Source organism: Triturus cristatus, chromosome 7, assembly GCF_964204655.1.
Source record: "Triturus cristatus chromosome 7, aTriCri1.1, whole genome shotgun sequence".
Taxonomy (NCBI): Eukaryota; Metazoa; Chordata; class Amphibia; order Caudata; family Salamandridae; genus Triturus; species Triturus cristatus.
Genome location: NC_140590.1, coordinates 57202286 through 57221048, shown reverse-complemented (window position 1 = coordinate 57221048; position 18763 = coordinate 57202286). Strand labels below are relative to the sequence as shown.

General features: G+C 46.2%; 1 protein-coding gene across 5 annotated transcripts in view; it reads left to right on the top strand.

Annotated features, from left to right (window-relative positions):
- The window catches only part of LOC146808798 (uncharacterized), a 741989-nt gene that overhangs the window by 216098 nt on the left and 507128 nt on the right, over positions 1–18763 (top strand). For all 5 annotated transcript variants that reach the window (XM_085615615.1, XM_085615614.1, XM_085615612.1 and 2 more), the window contains exons 2-3: positions 5360–5529; positions 5626–5738. The gene's annotated coding sequence lies outside the window, so the exon portion shown is untranslated. The remainder of the gene's footprint in view (positions 1–5359; positions 5530–5625; positions 5739–18763) is intronic.

Genomic DNA, 18763 nt, shown 5'->3' with positions numbered 1-18763 from the left:
AGAAGTACTCAGACAATCCATTAAATAAGAACCCAAACGACCAACGTTGGCTATGCCATGTCATATGGATTCTACTTCCTTAGTAAGAACTGGACACAACACGGTTTCGGGTCTATCCTCCCGAACAGCGAGTCTGCGATAGTCTGGCTATGATTCCAATCTTTCAACCTCTATCCCGGGTTTCGGTCAGGATGACCCAGAGGCTAATGGGGCGTCATGGCCTCCTACATCCTAGTGGTCGATCATGCCAGGTGGCATATGCGGGCTCTGCAGTGGGACCTGAAGTGCTGGTGGGCGCAGCATCAGGGGAATCTGTCCTATTGCGTCCAGATCTCAGAGGGCACTGCATGTCAATTGCATTGGTGGCTCACGAACCAGGATTGGGTCAAAGGCAGATCCCTCTCCCTTCCCCAACCAGACCACACAGTGGTGACAGACTCATCCCTTCTGGGATGGGGCAGCCACTTGGGAGAGGCGGAGATCGCAGCCCTCTGGTCTCCGGCGGATTATGGGCTCCACGTCAACCTTCTGGAGCTTCGGGCGATTTGTCTTGCACTAAAAGCATTCCTTCCCTCTATCTAGGGAAGAGTAGTGCAGGTGTTCACCGACAACACCACCGCCATGTGGTGTTGCAACAAACAGGGCGGGCGGGGTTGTGGACCCTATGTCAGGAGGCCCTCCGCCTCTGGACATGGCTGGAACATCAGGGCATATCCTTGGTGGTTCAACACCTGGCAGTATCCCTAAACGCCAGGGTGGACGAACTCCGCTGCAGATGCATGATGGATCACGAATGGCGTCTTCACTCGTAGGTGGTGCAAGGTCTCTTTCAACAGTGGGGAGAGCCTTGGTTAGATCTATTCGCCACCGAAGAGAAAGCGCAATGTCAGCAATTCTGCGCGTTGGAATTTCCAAGGCGCCACTTGCCAGGCGACGCTTTTCGTCTCGAGTGGAGTTGCGGTCTGTTGTACGCCTTTCCGCCTATACCACTTCTACCCAGAGTGTTGAAGATCATGCGCGACTCGGCGCAAGTCATTCTTGTGGCTCTGGATTGGGCAGGAAGAGTCTGGTATCCCGAGCTGCTCAACATGGCCATCGATCCTCCGATCAGACTGCCTCTTCGGGAGGGTCTTCTGTCGCAGCAGCAGGGGACGGTCCTCCACCCGAACCTGTCCAGCCTCCACCTCCATGCGTCGAGATTGAGCAGCGGCAGTTGACGTCTTTCGACCTGCCTCGAAAAGTTTGCGATGTAATCTTGGCAGCCAGGGGTCCCTCCACTAAGACTGTATACGCCTGCCGGTGGAAGAGGTTTGTGGCATGGTGCACAGCAAAGGCTGTGGCTCCCCTTTCTGCCCCTCTCTCTGAAGTTCTCTTGTTCCTTCTTTCTTTAGCCCAGCAGGGCTCTGCTCTGGGCACTATCAACGGCTATCTTTCGGCCATCTCTAACTTCCTTCGGCTTCCCGATCAGCCTTCTCGATCAGCCTTCTCTTTTCAAGTCCCCGATTGTTAATCGTTTCTTGAAAGGCTTAACTCCTCTTTCCTCCTATGCCCTTCGTTATGCCTCAGTGGGACTTGAATCTCATTTTAACCTTTTTAATTTGCACTGCATTTGAGCCTCTTCACAACTGTCCTTTGAGACTCTTAAGACTGCATTCCTGGTGGCCATCACATCTGCAAGAAGAGTGAGTGAGCTCCAGGCTCTTTTCTCCAAACCTCCATTCCTGTCTGTCCATCTGGACAAGGTGGTTCTTAGGACCCATCCTTCCTTCCTTCCTAAGGTTGTCACTGCCTTTCACATCAGGCAGACCATCACTTTGTCCACCTTCTTTCCGACTCCGCATCCTTCGAAAGAGGGAGAGGCTCCACCGTCTGGACCCAAAACGTGCGCTGTTTCTTTCTGGACCTCATGAAACAGTTACAGGTGGATGGCCAACTCTTTGTTGGCTACATGGGCGCCAAGAAAGGTCGGGCCGTACACAAGTGAACCATTTCTCGATGGGTTATTTTGTGTATTAAAGCATGCTATTGTCTGGCTAAAAAGTAGCCTCCAGTGGGGCTACGTGCCCATTCCACTAGCGCGACGGCAGCCTCTACTGCCCTGGGAAGAGGAGTTCCTCTACATGACATCTGTCAGGCAGCTACGTGGACATCACTGCACACGTTTACGAAACACTTCTGTCTGGACAGCTAAGTCCGGAGAGAAGGCTTCTTTGGCCGTTCTGTTCTCCAGTACTTTCTGGTGTGATCTTGGTTCACAGACCTACCACCGGGGTTGGTATTGCTGAGGTATCTATTCTAAGGTAAGGAATCTATAACTAATGTGCTTCTTTCAGATGAACAAGTTACTTACCTTTGGTAACGATATATCTGTAAGAAACATTAGTTATAGATTCCTTACCGCCCCACCCATCCTCCCTGTTTTGCAAACTGATTTCTAGGGTTAAGGATATCCTTTCAGGGCCCTAGTTTTGTGCACCAGTGGTCAGTGCCTTTCATGACTCTGCGTTTCTGGCGTGGAAAGTCGTGTACAGAACTGACAGCGCGCGAGGGCGGTGTCTAAGTTGCTACTGTGACATCATCCCGGCGACCGCGATGTCAATGACCGACGCGGAGCTGACCGAAGTCGCCTTCCGATGCCCTGAGGTACCGCTGACTGCAAAAAACTTTCCGGATCCAGTCTGACGCCTGGGGGTAATTCTAAGGTAAGGAATCTATAACTAACTAATGTTTCTTACAGATATGTCGTTCCTGAAGTTAAGTAACTTGTTTGGCAGGCTCTTTGAATACCAAGGCAGACTAGCTCTGCTGCCGATGCCTCGCAGACCATGAGTGGCAGTTACATCCAGGGGTGGCGCAAAGTCTCTTCTGCAACTTGGGACAACCTTCGCCCTTTCTGTTAGTCACCGCTCAGAGCACCTGATGTCTGCACTCTGCGTGTTGAAGTTTCCAGAGTATCTTTTGCTTGGAGACTTGTTCTGCATCAAGTGGAATTTAGGACTCCTGTATGCCTTTCTGCCGATACCACTTCTGCCCCAAGTTCCCAAGAAGATTAGGAATGGCTGGGCCCAAGTCATCTGTGTTCCCCCAGATTGGGCATGAAAAGTATTGTATTCTGAACTCCTGGGCCTGAGCATTTGTCCTCTGATCAGGCTGCCCTTCCAGGATGAATCTGCTCTTGCAGCATTAGGGCAGGGTTCTGTACTTGTGTCTTCACCCTCTCCACCATCATGCTTGAATGTTGAGTGGAGACATCTGATCACCTGTGTCCTTCCTCTGGAGGTGGTTGATGTCATCTTGACAGCGCCGTCCCTCAACAACACTTGTCGGTACAAATTTGTGACCTGGTGCAGTAAACTGCAGATAGACCCCTTCCAGGCAAAATTTATCTGATGTTTGTTTTGTCCCTAGCTCAGCTAGGCTTTGCTCTGGGTACAGATAAAGGGTGCCTTTTGTCCTTTTTACTTACCTGGTCAGCCCTCATTGTTTAAGTCTCCAATTGGTATGCACTTTTTGAAAGGTTTACATTTGTTTCCTCCCTCTCATTATGGCATGCCTAAGTGAGGCTTTACTTTGGTCCTCAAATATCTGTTGTGCACCCCTTTTGAACCTTTTCACTGCTGTCTCTTGCAGCTCCTCACCCACAAGATTGTGTTTCTCATCACCATAAGATCAGCACAGCGTTTGAGTGGGCTTCAGGTTGTCTGTGTCAATGTTCTGTTGGCTACCTTCTTCCCTGACAAGCTGGTTCTACGGATAGGGGGATCATTGTTTCCTAAAGTTGTGATGCCACTCTATGTAGGTCAAAGCAGTACCTCACCAACGTTCTATGCTCCGGATCACCCCGTAGAGAGGATGAGAGACTCCCTCACTTGGACCTCAAAGGAACACTGAACTTTAACATCTTTTGCTCCAGAGAACATTGGGTGGGCGATCTTCTCTGTGTGGGGTTCTCTGGAGCATAAGAAACCCAAGGCTATGCAGAAGAGAACCATCTCCCACTGGATCATGCTTTGAATTAAGATCTTCTATACATCATCCCAAAACTAGCTTATGGAAGGGTTACGTGCTCATTCTACTGGGACCAAAGCTGCTCCGCTGTGTTGGCAAACGGAGTCCCTTCTTGAATATTTGCTAAGTGACAATGTCAGTGTCCCTACACATGTTCACAAAGCACCGGACAGTCTGATCCTCTGTGAGGGGCATTTTACCTGCTCAATCCTGCAAACCTTTCTTATTTGACTCCATTTATAGAACCACCTCCAAATAAGTACTGCCTTGGTATCTATTCAAAAGGTGAGGAATCTGCGGCTAGAAGTCACTATCAGTCACTTAACTTCGAGAATGCTTTTTCTGGTAGAGACTATCTAACCACTGATTCCTCAGTAACCCTCCTGTCCTCGTTCTGTGATTGGTCTCTATCCACTAATAAGATCCCAAGTCTAGGAATCTATGTGCAACTAATTTTACTATTAGGGCCTCAGTATCTGAGGTTGGGGATAGCTGACAACTGATGTCAGCATGCAGGAGTGGCTCCTATGTAGGCACTGCATGTAATTTCTGGAGTGGAACAGTGTCCATGTAGTGCAGCACAGCGCTACCTACAGGCCCACAGAGGTATTGCTGAAAGGTTTTCGGATCCAGTCTCACACTAGGGGAATATTCAAAACGTGAGGAATCTGGGGTTAGATAGTCTCTTCCAGGAAGAGAATTACGGAAGGTAAGTAATTTGTTTACTTCACTGAAATCACAGGTTAAGGTGACATCACTTATAGTTGGGTATGGTAATAGGAGCTTAGAAATTCACTGAAAAAAGCAAAGATTAATGTGACTTTATAGTTAGATGTTGAAAGAAGATAAAACCTAATGTTTAAAAACAAAACACAAATTCACCTGTTATAGGTTACTGAACGAACTATAACTTGCAGCCCACCATGTACTGCTGGCACATATTACATTGCTTAAGACATGTTAAATGACATAATTAATGACATCTGGTCAGGCCCTTAGCATGGCCAACCTCCTACACATGGCCCGGCCTCTCGTCACGTTCTTGTGAAACCCCCGCAGGCAGATAAACCCCCCACTGCTTGAACTCTTCAGTCTGAAAGTCAGACGTGACGTAAAAAAAAAAGGCTAGGACAGAAACCACTTTTTCTCCTCAGTTTCTAATGAATTTATATATAAATTTGTGATTGTCAATATGAATTTCACAACTTTTCAATGCACAGTGTTTCGCTAACGGTCACGATCCGCATATTATTTGGGATACTTGTTTTGGGTAGAGGGAGGGACGTATTCTTTCCCGGCTTATTTGTGATGCCAAAATGACTCTGTTGCTAACTGCCTCTCTTCAACCTAGAGAGCGCCGGCGGGTGATGGCTGCCCAGGTAGCCCTCAGGAGATTGCAGGAGTCAGAGCTGAAGGAGCAAATTGTTCAAGAAAGTCCCCGTTTCCAAGATAGCCCATCTTTGATCCCTGCAAAAGTGCCAAGAGTGGAGATTGTGAAGCAGCAAGTTACAGATTGGTCAGGTGCAGTATTTTAAGGAGATAACTTCAGACATACCAACATCGAGCTCGGTTAGTTTCTTACCATTATATAATTTAATTATTTTCTTTTATTCATAGGTGAAAATAACATTTCACATACAGATTCCGTGACAAGGGACAAAAGCCCTTCTAATCTTCCGATCAACTATTGGAGCAACCTACAGCCTTTGGCCTCGTGGTCTGGCCTAAAGGTACTGTAAGGGACATGTTTATCACAGAGTTAGGGAAAGTTGGTGGTGTAAGAAGGCGGGAGTATATTTCAAGACCAGATGTTCGGAACTAAGGGCTGCATTACATACTTGGTTGATTGCTCAAGAATGCCTTGCGTTAGATCACCCTCCTGCTCAAGAATGCCTTTCGTGAGATGTAGAAGTTGTATATCTTGCAATCTTGTATTATGCATTAGTTACTAGGAGTTTACTTTCATGATCCCAATTTTTAGGCAGTGAGGTGCAGCAACCAAAAGCCACTCGTGTTCTGTAAGAAAATCTATTGTACTCACTTAAAGTGTGAACTCATCAGGCTGGTGATGGACAGAAATGTATTGTTCCCGTTTACACGTTAAAGGTTCTCACATATTTTTCCCACTGCTCTTTTTATGTTGTTCAGTAGTTAAATTACCTTTAAAGTGCATCTTATCTGATAACGTTTTACATTAAATATATTTATTTATATATATATATAACACATATATATGTTTATGTGTGTGTAATTTTTAAACGAATTATTTGTATTATAGTATTTAGTCTTATTTAATGAATATTCCCTTTTTTTCTCTGGTATGTTTACTCATATATGCATTTTTATATATTGCACAATGGCGACAGTAACCGTGTAGTTCTCCTGCATCGGATCTTTCATAGATTTTCATGCTTTAATCTTCCTGGTTGTCGAACGGGAAGTCTCCAGATGAACTATATTAAGCAGTGCAGTCCTAAATCTAGATTGGAAAAGCTTAAAGTTACCACATTGTTAATCTGCTAACATCATTTGGAAAACCAAATTTAAACCAATCTCTGCTCAAGGGACACCATACCTCCAATTTCTTACTGCACGTCATGTGAAAAGAGTCTCCCTGAACGCTACTCAGTTTTGTTCCCTCATAAAGAGAATTATTTCAGCTTTTCACTACAGATTTACCTTTGCTTCAATCAACATCTATCTGTGACACATTTTTGGTGTTTTTCCTGACAACAATATTTCAGATATTCCTAAAAAAGGTTTCTGTACACCTTGTTGCTTCTGTGGGAAATTAAGGCTGCACTCGGATGAGCCCCACAAGGAATGCATTTTTTACCTTCATCCCAAACATAAGACAAAGGACTGCAAAATCTGTTGTACCTTCTCGGCAGAAACTCTGAAGGGTAGGGAGGGCAGATTACAACTATGGTCACAAACGATCAGGGACAAGGATGAACAGAAACGTACTTGAAAAACTTCAAACAAAGCTAGCTCAGAAATTAGTGCATTCTGATGACAACTTATCTAATACTCCTCAGAAAGTGTACCAATTAAAACATGCGCCACAGTTGGGCTGAATTGACACCTCCAGTACATGAAAGCCATGCATCATATGTTTAGACGTTCAAACAAAGATATACCTTTGGGACTTGAAAGACCAATGTCTAAGCCTTCTACCCCATCACTAAAGTCACTGTCCCATGACACTACTAAATCAAAATTAAAGACACCATCTACAGAGAAATTTTTTAAACATGTTGAAAATACTCTGTAGATGACAGCATCAATGTCGACAACTAAAACGATGACACCACCGACGGTAACTCAGTTGTTGAACATTCTGTCTGACCCTCACACTGACGACCACACCTTCGACAAACGTTTTATCAAAAGCATGATTAAAAAATCGTATATGGGCATTGTGATTTTAGTATCAGTTGATGGTATTCGTGTGGCTCTGCTACCTGAGAGCACACCATTTAGTAGGATTTCACCATTACCGCCACAACATTTACGGCGGACAGAGTTTTCTAATAAAAAAGGTCCCATTGGGCCTTCTTGCAGGACATCTCAACTAAATGTCGAGTATCAGAACTCCGATAGGGATGGTAGGAGACTGAATATTGTGGGCAGGAGGATCTTTACAATGACTGCAACTACAGTAAATGCAAAAAGAACAATTGATGGACGGAATGCTGATGGATGTGAAATAATCGTCCGTAGGCCGTAGGTCTCCATGGGGATAAGGGTCAATACTGATTTTGCATATGGCTTGGTCAAAACTGGAATGGAGTGGTGAGCAGAAAAACGATTGATTTAGGCCCAGATCTCCGTACTTGGGATCAGTGTTTGACATAGTTAAGCATTCTCTCCATCATTTGTTCTTTTGGCATTTCTTGCCCTTAGTGGGAGGGGTATGGCCAGACGTGGGACCCTTGCTAACCATGCCACCGGAGTCCAGCTTTCCTGGCTGATGAGAGGTGATACCCCGAAACTGGTCGTAGGATGCTTGTTTCCAGTCAGTGGAGAGCCTAGCAGTTCTGGTTGGACTATTCCCATGGGGAGTAGTGTCAAGACTGATTTGCATATGGCTGGATCAAAATTGGAATGGCATAGTGAGCAAACAAAAAGATGGATTTTGGCCTATATCTCTGTACTTGGGATGAGTGTTTGACATTGTTCAGCATTCCGTCCATCATTTCTTCCTTTTGCATTTCCTACTACAGTAAAGGCATCCAATTTCATGGCTATTCTAGGAAGACAAGATAGGCCCTTTTTATATAGGCCCTTTTTATTGAATTTCTGCCAGAGGATAACAGAAGTAAGGCTGCAGCCATTCTACAGGCAGGAGAGAGAATGCCCGTGATTACAGATCCAGTGATTGATGTAGCTTTAACTGGATTCTGTCAACCTGTTTGGGCAGATGTCTTTCGAAGGCAGAGATGGCTTAAGGCAGACCTGGTCTCGCTCAAGTCAAGGACAAGGGTGCATTCTCGCTTCTGAGACCAATACTGCGAATGCTCTTCTTTCCACTTGAAGTCATCACGTAAGTCTAAGAAGTTCAAGCACAGCTCCCCTTTGTCCCGCCACAAGGAGTTGCACAGCGCCCAGGTTACCTCCAAGTCTCAGTCTCCAACCTCCGAACCAATTCCAACTTTGGTCCCGATTCCACCTGAGTTCCTGGATCCATGAGCGATGTTGCAGAAGCTCCAAGTTTTCGAACAGGCTATGCTGTGAATTTTTGATACTCTACAGATCCCTCTGGAGCTCCTTCGGGCCATAAGAATCCAAGGGGACCTCCAGTAAGTCTACTGCCAGCAGATCCCTCCCAAACAATCGAAAATTAGTATGTTATGTGCATTTGTGAAGAGCACTATCACCCATTGTAGGAAGGTGGATATCTGACTATGGTTACCCCCAACTTTTTGCCTAGTGTCTAGCTGGTTTTTCGACTTAGTTGGCCTGAGATCCTGCCATTCAGGGTCTTAGGCTGTCTGCTCTCTTTAAAATGGACTCCATGTACCCTAGGTACATACCCAATTGGTAAGTATCACCTTATTGGACCCTGTACAGTGTACCCTAGGTACCCAGGGCATAGGTGTACCCTAGGCCTACCAGGGGCTGCAGCATGTATTATGCCACCCCTGGCCTGGCCTTCCATTATGACACAACTGGCTGATCACTCAGCTGGGGCAAGGTCGTGTAATCACCCCTTGCTTAGGTGTAGTATTCCTATACCTACCTTATATATAGACACATGTGTACCTATCAGCCACTCCTATGGCAGGCCTTAACAATCCTGGAGGCAGAGTGCTTGGTAACATGTGAGATGGTGCTCTAGCATGAGCTGAGCCTGTCTGCAGCTTTCGGAACCATGTCCTTATAGCTGTTCTATGATATAGCCTACCATATACTCTTAAAGTACCTTATAATCTTAAACGGTTATGGTAACTATGGTTTGGCTTTAGCGAAACATGTCGTGTAAGGTGTCTAACACTTTGGAATAATAGCCCCATCCCATTTCTGGGGATGAGGATATTATCCCTCCCTTGTAGAGGGAGAAGACATGTTGAAACCTACTTACCCGGTTAAAGTTAACCAGAGCCCCAGCATCACAAAATGGATGCTGCTGCCACAGACACAAGTCTGACCTCCTGCTGCTGGGAGTCCTTCCAGCGAGGGAGGCTTGGACAATAGGTTTCCTGCCTCGGGCGGTGCGAGCACCACCCTAGACAGGATTTAGTGTATTGGGGCAGGGAGGGTTGAATGAAACGAGACACTGCCTGGGGCACACAAGGTGTCCCATGCATAGTCCAGTTCAAACCGGTGCTGGGGCACTCCAGCCCCAGCTCTGGCGCAAAACTGGACAAAGGAAAGGGGGTGTAGCCACTCCCCTTCCTGGTCCCACCCATAGGAGGGACCTTGCAGGTAGCCCAGCCCACTAGCCCAGTATATTAGTAGCTAGTTGGGCCCTGCTAAATTAGATTAACCTGAATCTGCAACTTGAACAGAAACTCTGGACCTTCGACATTCGACCTCAGGAAGAAGACTGAAGAAATCTCCCTTGTGGCCAAGGAGTGACCACCCTGGGCAACCAGGCACCATCCAGCGACCGCTGCTTGCTTTGCGACTGAATCCTACGAGGGACGACTGCAGAGACTGACCAGCGCCGAGACTTCCAGACACCTCTGAACCAGATCCACATCTCCAGCGAAGCTGAGACCCGTGGAGGCGACGAGGGACGTGGGACCGGCGACTTGGGAAAAGTGGCTAGTAACTGACTAGCGCAACTTCTGAGGCTTCCTCGAGGCTGTGCTTGGGGAATTGAGAAGCCCCACTCCCGAGCACCATCTGCAAAGAAGACCAGCTCCCCACACTTCACGTGTTCTGCGTGGGGCCCTTCTGCACCTGTGTTGCTCGACGTGTTGTCCGGTTGCTGGCTAGTAGCCTCTGCGACGACGAACCTTTACTTTCAACTTGCTGGTCCGGCTCCTCCAGACTGGCACCCGCTCCTCTGTGAAAGAGAAGCACCCCAGACCTTCCTGGTCTGCACCAGAAGCAAGTCCTCCATCCTGCGTGGGTTCCGCTTGCCAAGGCTTGTTGGGTCCTGACTCGACTTCGACGCCGCCGACAGCAAGAGCCTTCGTGGGACAGCTCACCTCCTGGTCCTGGTCGTCCTCGACGTCTCCTGGTACCCGTGGCTGCTGCGACAAGCTTCACCTCTTCACCTGCATCTTCACGACATCGCCTGGTTCCTTCCTGGTTCCTTCCCGGCTCCTGGCTGGTAACCTAGACTCTGTCCCGTCTGCTTGCAGGTTCCTTCCTTCTTGATCCCCACCTTGGGATCCACCGGACACTCTTCACTGACTGCCTGTCAGCAACTTTCCTTCAGGCATCCATAGAAGTCCACGACGAAACCCGACGCAAGTTCACACCTATGCACCCGCAGCCCGTGGGCTAAGTAACTTGGGTACTTCGGTGCTCACAAGGGTATTGACTATCCTAGGGGCTAGTTTCCGAGTCTCGACTTTCTAGCTATACCAGAAGTGTCCTAAAACTGCTTATTTCTAACTGCTAGTGATTCTATTGACTTTTACGCATTACGTGTGAGTGTTTCCACTCTGCACCTGAATCCCGTGGGCCTCCCACTTCCTAACTGTTGGTAGTATAGTGTAGCCCCAGCGATTCCCTTGGCCTATCCTGTGTTCGTGACAGTGGTCCTTATACCACTTACTTAGTATATGGTTTGCGTGGCCCCTAGGGCCTAACTGTATTACTTACCTGTGTGACTTAATGTATGCTTAAATAAGACTGTGTTGTACTTACCTCGAATCTCATAAAGAGTGCTGAGGGTTTGCCTAGAATAAATACATTCTATTTTTATATATATCTGTTGTGGTGTCTTTATTTGGTATTCAAGGGATTACATATGGTATAACAGCTGGCTTCACATGCCATTCAGAGTTTAGCCTAAGACTGCTCTTGTCCATGCTACCACTAGGATAGCTGGTCTATAAGGTTGACTTTACAACCAATCACCATAAGGGTTCTTTGAACTGATACAAGGTGTACACTAGAATTAGTGACATCATATATCAGGCCAACTTCTCACATTGGTGAGCAGTGGTTGGGATCTGAGCTTGCTGTTAATACCATTGTAATCTTGAGATACTAAATTGAAAGATCACACAGATATTGTTAGGTACATATAACATAGATTATAAATACTTAAGTCCTACTGGACTTAGTTGTTGTAGGTTGAAGGGCCTAGCACACCCTGACTACAACTACTAGAGAGGTTTAGTAGATACAACTAGTGTAGGTAGGTGCACACACCACACCCTCACTAGAATCATGTCCCTGAATGGAGATCACACTGATACTCCCTCAGGAGAGGAGAATCCTAGACAGATTCCCTCTAGATATGATGCATTCACTTTCCAGGAGATGAGACAACTGTGTACCTCCAGGAGATTAAAACAGGGTTCCAACCCTACCCTTAGACAGCTAGTGGAGCTTCTGGAGGCCTATGATGCTGAAAGAGCTGCCAAGTATGGTGCCAAAGCTGTAGATAAGGGTCTCCCCTCCACAGAAGAGACCCCTGACTTAACTGATACAGATGAGACAGAAGAGACTTCAGAAGAAGAGGGAGGTAGCAAGACCCCAGTCAGAAGACTTAGTCAGGCTAACTTAAGCTTGCATGGGAGCTTCCCTTACAGGCCCCCAAGTAATCTTAACAAGCATTAGAAATGCAATAGGTCTCACATTTGTTTGAGTTGGAGCGATTGGTATTGTAAATGTCAAAGTTTTTTACCTATGCAACAGATATGCCCTCCTCACCTTAATAAAATAAAGAACTCAGTTGTGTATGTTTTATGTACTATTAACATAGCTATAAAAAAAATTAAAGAAATGTCCTTTCCATAATAAAACACTAGCCAATCCTGATTGGCAGTTTATAGTAATTAAAATGTCTTCCTGGCATAAAACGCAGCCATAACAAACTTGACATTTTACAACATATGTTGTTTTGTTTCACTTATTGAATATGTTTTTGTTGTTGTTAATACTAGAATACTTGTATCCAATGTATATAGTGCTGATATGCCAAGACATCAGCTTCAAAGCACGTACATAGAACAAGTAACAATAAATACAAAGTAGACAAGGGTAAAACAAAGGAGGACAGCAGAGTATAACAACACGTTCAGGTGTGTAACGGCCCCATTTTGTTTGTATTGTGTTTTCAGCTCCTCGATGTTTCATATGTTTAATAGTAGTTATTGTAACAGATATTGTTCTCAGTAAAGCGCTCTCACCCACCGCCTGGGCCTTTTATGTGCTACAAAAAAAGTGTCAATAAACATAGATGCACACAAAGACTCACACAAAAGTGCAGGCACAGATTTACAGAAACACGTATACACACACAAATGCATACACAGACATGCCCACATTCAGGAACACAGCCAGCTACAGCCTCATACACAGATACATGCAGACACACAAGCAAACCTACACACACACACTCATGCACACACATTTGCAGGCACCAGCACATACATACAAATAGACACACGTGCACATAGACATACACTTAAGCAAGCAAGCACATACATATACAACATTACCAAGGGGAAATACATCGACACACACACAAATGCACACATACAAGCACATACACACACTCCTACATACCTGTGCACACTCAGACACATGTGCAGGCATGCACGCGCACACACAATTATCGTGTCATCAGGTTTGTTAGGACATGATATGACACCAGACAAACTGTTGTGTTTGGATTTTCAGGGGAGCTCTGCGGCTAGCTTTCATTTTTAAAGCAAATCAGATCAGTTTCAGGGAGTAAGTGGCCTTTTCTTGTACAGTTCAAGGTCTGCGGAAGATTAGTTGAAGACAGCAGCCTTGCAGTCTTGTTGCTGCCAGCAGGCCTGGATTCTCCTGGCTCTGGCTTTGCCATCTTGCTCAAGCATGGACATACATATGCGCACACTCACTCACATACATACGCATGCACCCACGCAGTTCTACATAGTAACCTACAGATGCACACTCAGACACACACACCAAAGCCCAATCACACACGCATGTAAACATGCAAGCACACATACAGACACACACAGACAAGCATGCACATACATATACACACATACGAACACATAAGCACAAACATGCTCATCAACTGACAACATTCACGTGCATACAGAGGATCAGACATGTATGTTGGTTTTTATGGCATCTTTCTTTTGCCTAAACCCATTTTCCTGAACGTTGTAGGTGAGATTAACGTTTATTCTTTATAGGTGATGTTTCATCCTGATGCTAAATAAGTCTTGTCTAGTAATCTGGCCAGGCCGCCTGTGAAGAGTTGAAATTGATGACAGCGTCTGTAAAAGCGATCACTAATTACTGGATTAATGGACGGGTGGGAGGACTGACATATGGAGATCTTGAACACTGGAGATGGGCATAGTGTGGGCGCTGGTCTGCACTGGGAAGGGGGGGGGGGGCATCTTATTAACCCAGGTGGAGGCCTTGGGAATATGGCAGGCTAACATTATTACGTGCTCACTGAGGTGGGTGGGATGTGTGGAGGGCATACAGGTTATAGAACCAGGCAACTGTCAAAAGGTGGTTGAAAGCAAGGTGGGTACCCAGTGCAGTAGTTACACAGGTTATCAGTTTGGACGAATTTGAGGACTGACCTTGCATAGTAAAACCAAGGGTGGGAGTTAGCACGTTGTAATTATTATCGGTGATGGCGTTCAGTGTCTCATTTAAACCCCGATTCCCAGTGAAGTTTCAAAACATTGGAGCACTTGCACGAAGGAGGGTTTTATTTGCATTTGTTCGGTTTGACAAAGACACATTTTCACACCTATGAGATACTGGCTGGGACTCTTCTCTGAGGGGAACTCACCAACCTCTTCTGGAAGAGAACGGCCCACATGTCAGCAAAAGAAGATGCTCATATGAAGGACAAAATGGGAACGGTCTCAATTCGCTGGTCAAAATACAGGCAAGATGCAGCTCTATTAGAAATTCCCATCCAGATGTATGCCTCCAAGAAACACACCGCATAAGGAAGGACCAGAACAGGATGAAACCTTATTACAATATTGCCTATTACTTATCCAGTGCATATACTCAGTATGGGGCCTCCATTTAACGCAGACTCCTTTTTAACTACACAAGACACCAAAATAGACAAGGGAAGAAGATAAGTCATACTATGGAGCAGAGTAGGAAGGAAGGGCACTCGCTATAGCTTTGGTGTATTCCCCTAATAGGGCACCAGACTAGTTTCTGATTAAATTCCTCAAAACACTGGAGGAATGGGCCAATGGAGCTATTGTCGTCACTGCAGATTTCCATTTGATGTGGGACATATCCCAAGAATTTGGGGGTGGGGGTATGCGAGAGGAACTTCATCCTTTAGGAAAGACAATACTCTTTTGCACATCCACCGCATGTATTCCCTCAGATTTAAATTTAGAAAGTAACCCTCTAATGTATTCACTCTAAGTGTGAAGATGGGTACACTGGGTTTTTCGAAAACAAACACACACACACAAACAAACAAGCGGCCGTGTGGCCACGAAAGTTAAAGTGATCGCTGTCGCGATCAAAGCGGCCGTGCGGCCGCTAAAGTCAAAGTAATCTCGGTAAAGTGTGGCGCGCGTGCGCCCGCGCACATGCACTGTCTCTCTAGACTGGCCTGGTAGCACTTTTTGGAGCCCTCTCAATAAGTCTCGCCAGACCAGCGCATGCGCTGGGTCAGGCGAGACCTAAAAAGAGAGATAGGAGGGGTAGATCTCCCTCACGGGACTCACTCCACTCCTATCACTCAAGAAGCTCCAATGCTTCATCCCACAGGGGGATGACTTCCCCCCCCCCCCCCCAGAGGAGAGAGCATGAGGCCAGAATGAAGGAAGCCAAACTGAGGATTGAAAGGGAAGAACTTGCCCTTGCCAAAGAAGCTTGCTCTGGCCAGAGAGCAAAAATTGTGTGGGTCAGAACCCACTGGTGGCAGCAACATTCATAGAGATAGGGATAGGTCTTATGACCATAGAAACCTAAGCAAGATAGTCCCCCCATATCAGAATGGGGATGACATCCACAAGTGGATGACTGCTTTGGAGATGGCCTGCAAAGTACAGCAGGTACCCCAGAGTCAGTGGGCAGGTATCTTGTGGCTCTCCTTTTCTGACAAAGGTAGAGACAAGCTACTCACAGTCAGTGATGAGGATGCTAACAATTACAAAGTCCTGAAGAGTGCTCTAATAGATGGGTTTGGCTTAACCACTGAGCAATATAGGTTCTCTTCCAGGGGATCCTCATCAAAGTCATAAGCACTGAATATTCCCGCCCATGTGCGGGGACCCCGGAAATAATAAAATTATATATGTAAAAACATACATATATACAGCTCTGTATATGTACAAACATATATCATTTTTTCCAAGCAAATGCAGCTCCCATAAAAGGCTAGGCAATGTAAATACACACATCCAATAACACACATATATATATATATATATAAAGGTATAACAATACACCTAAATCTCTTTTTTTTTTTTTTTTTTTTTAATGAGGTAAACACTCATGAGAAAGCAAAAAACAAAGAGAACAAACTGTGGAAAAACACAGATGTACAACACATTGCCAGCCTGCAGGCTGCATTGCAATATAATACCATAGAGACTAAAAAGCCCTGTACAGGTAAAAACTGGCACCGTGCCTTTAAGGCAGCCCTGACTTCCATATCCCATCATGCCTCAGGGGTGACAGTTAGGTCAGTTGTTCTTTCCGGCTCCTTCAGTCAGGACCCTGGAATTCAGCTCTCTACTTTTTTGACTCTTTAGTCAAGAATTATTACAACTTTAAGATTTTTTGGACTTCTTCTTATAACATCTGTGAGGAAGTTAGTATCCTGTGTTTTTCTGACTGATTTTTTGCTGTTTTGTCAGAAAAATGCCTTCTTTATTTGTTCCATGTCCATCTTGTGGAAAAAAGAAGGCTGCTTCAGACACACATGAGGTGTGTATTATCTGTCTGCCGGACTCTCACTCTCCAGCAACATGCCATCATTGTGAAGACCTTTCCAAAAGGACTTTAAAGGAGAGGGAGAGGATTAGGCTGTATGGCCTAGCAGAACGGTCGACGTCGAAGCAGTTGGTCCCTGTTTGCTCCCCATCGACGTCGGGCTCGGCGTCGAAGACTCCAGCGGCGGGATCGTCGCGGAGAGGTGAGGAGTCAAGGGGAAGTCATGCTGCAAAGAGAAAATCGTCGTCGACTTTAGATTCAGCGTCGAAGCGGATGCGTTCGACGTCGACAGCGTCTAAAAGCTCGGCGTCGAGGACTCGGCGCCACAGTTCAACGTCGAAAAAGCATCTGTCGACGTCAAGAGAAGATCGATCGACGTCTGCACAGAGATATCGTTCGTCGTCGAAAGAAAGACATCGTTCGACGTCGAGGTCGGCGAGACATCATTCGACGTCGCGAGAAGTACGTAGGCGATCTCCACCACAGTCGACGTCGAGACCAAGATCGCCGTCAGGATCAAGATCGCCGTCGAGGAAACATCGTTCGACGGCGAAGAGGCTTTCGACGTCGTCGGAGCATTCGACGTCGAGACAGAAGTCTCCGTCAGGAGTGACGTCGAGGCAGACGCCTCCGTCAGGGTGTGGAAATATGGATTTTTATGATCAGTTATGTCCCCTATCTTGGACCCCAACGGTTTCATGTATAAATCACAAGTACATGTATGTTCCCTCCAGTTCCAGTTATGAAGACGCAAACACATGTGCGTCCACCGTCAACATGTCCTCTTTCAGATCCGCCATGAATGGGCCGGATATTCCATTCCTAAGTATGAAAGGCCACCGGTTTATATGGTTCACTTATGCCATTTTACAGTCCAGGCAAGTAGGCCCTGATTCTGCCATCAAGCTTTTCCTGCCTTCTGCCTCTGAAAGCTCCAGTCCGAGCTCGCATCTGTATCCATGAACTTTGTCCTACTCTCTGCGCGGCTAACGGTGCCTGACATCAGCCTGTTGCCTGCCAAAAACTGTATTTCACCTTCGAAATTATCTGCTCCGCTCCCTACCCAATGCATTCCTGTCTAGTAGTTTAAGTAAACATTCTTCCAGCTACCGAGCAAAAGGCCCGGCTTCTCTGTCATTATGCAAGTAATTCATAGCCCTGTTACTATGGAAGATTTCTGCCCTCGCATCTAGTGTAGACACTTAGACGCTTGTACACGCACTAACAGTCAGTATAGAATAAGATTCTACTCTAAGAGACCTCTCTTTTGGATAACATAGTTCTCTAAACATAGGATGTTAGATATGATTTGGGATTAGGTTGACTTGACCCTCCAGACTTCTGTCGCCACATGTAGAGCTAAATGTCAAGTCCCCTTCACCCCCTAGTTGCACGTCAATCACACGTCATGCTGCTGCGCGCGCATTTCTGCCAAGTATTTCTGCTGACATTGCGAAATTCTTTCATGGAACCACCCTATTATGACATCATACCTGATGACGTTCTTTAGTTACACCCAGTTACGCCCACTTTTGCTACGCATGTATGTTTTATCTTTACTATCAATTGTTACGCCTCCTGCATTTGCTTCACTGTAATGCCTATTGTATAAAAATGATTACTTGTCAATAAAGTAGCGTCTTCACTTCCTGAACCTTCGTGGTGATGGAATATGGAGCTCCTCAATTTAAATTGAGCTTGGAATAAAGCCCGTTCCGAACCTCTAATACCACGGATTCTGCCTCTTATTTTACTGAGCTATTATTATAGATTTTCCGCATCAAATTAAGTTCCGGTAATTAAATTATTTACCACAAGGGCCGACGTCGAGGCAGGAGCCTCCGTCGGAGTCGACGTCGAGGCAGAGGCCTCCGTCGGAGTCGACGTCGAGGCAGAGGCCTCCGTCGGAGTCGACGTCGAGGCAGGTGCCTCCGTCGGAGTCGACGTCGAGGCAGGTGCCTCCGTCCTCACAGGTCTCCAAAGCTTTGGTGAGGTACATGAAGCCTCCGTCGAAGATAATCTCGACGTCGAGACAAGAAGCTCGGAGCCTCGAAGATTCGAGTCCAAGATCTCCGGTGATAGGCCTATCACCGTCGAGGCAGCCCTCTGTTGAGGGTACGCAGGAGGTGTCACATGTTCGCCTCACGATTCGACCAGTCTCAAGGCGAAAATCTCCTCATAGACTGAT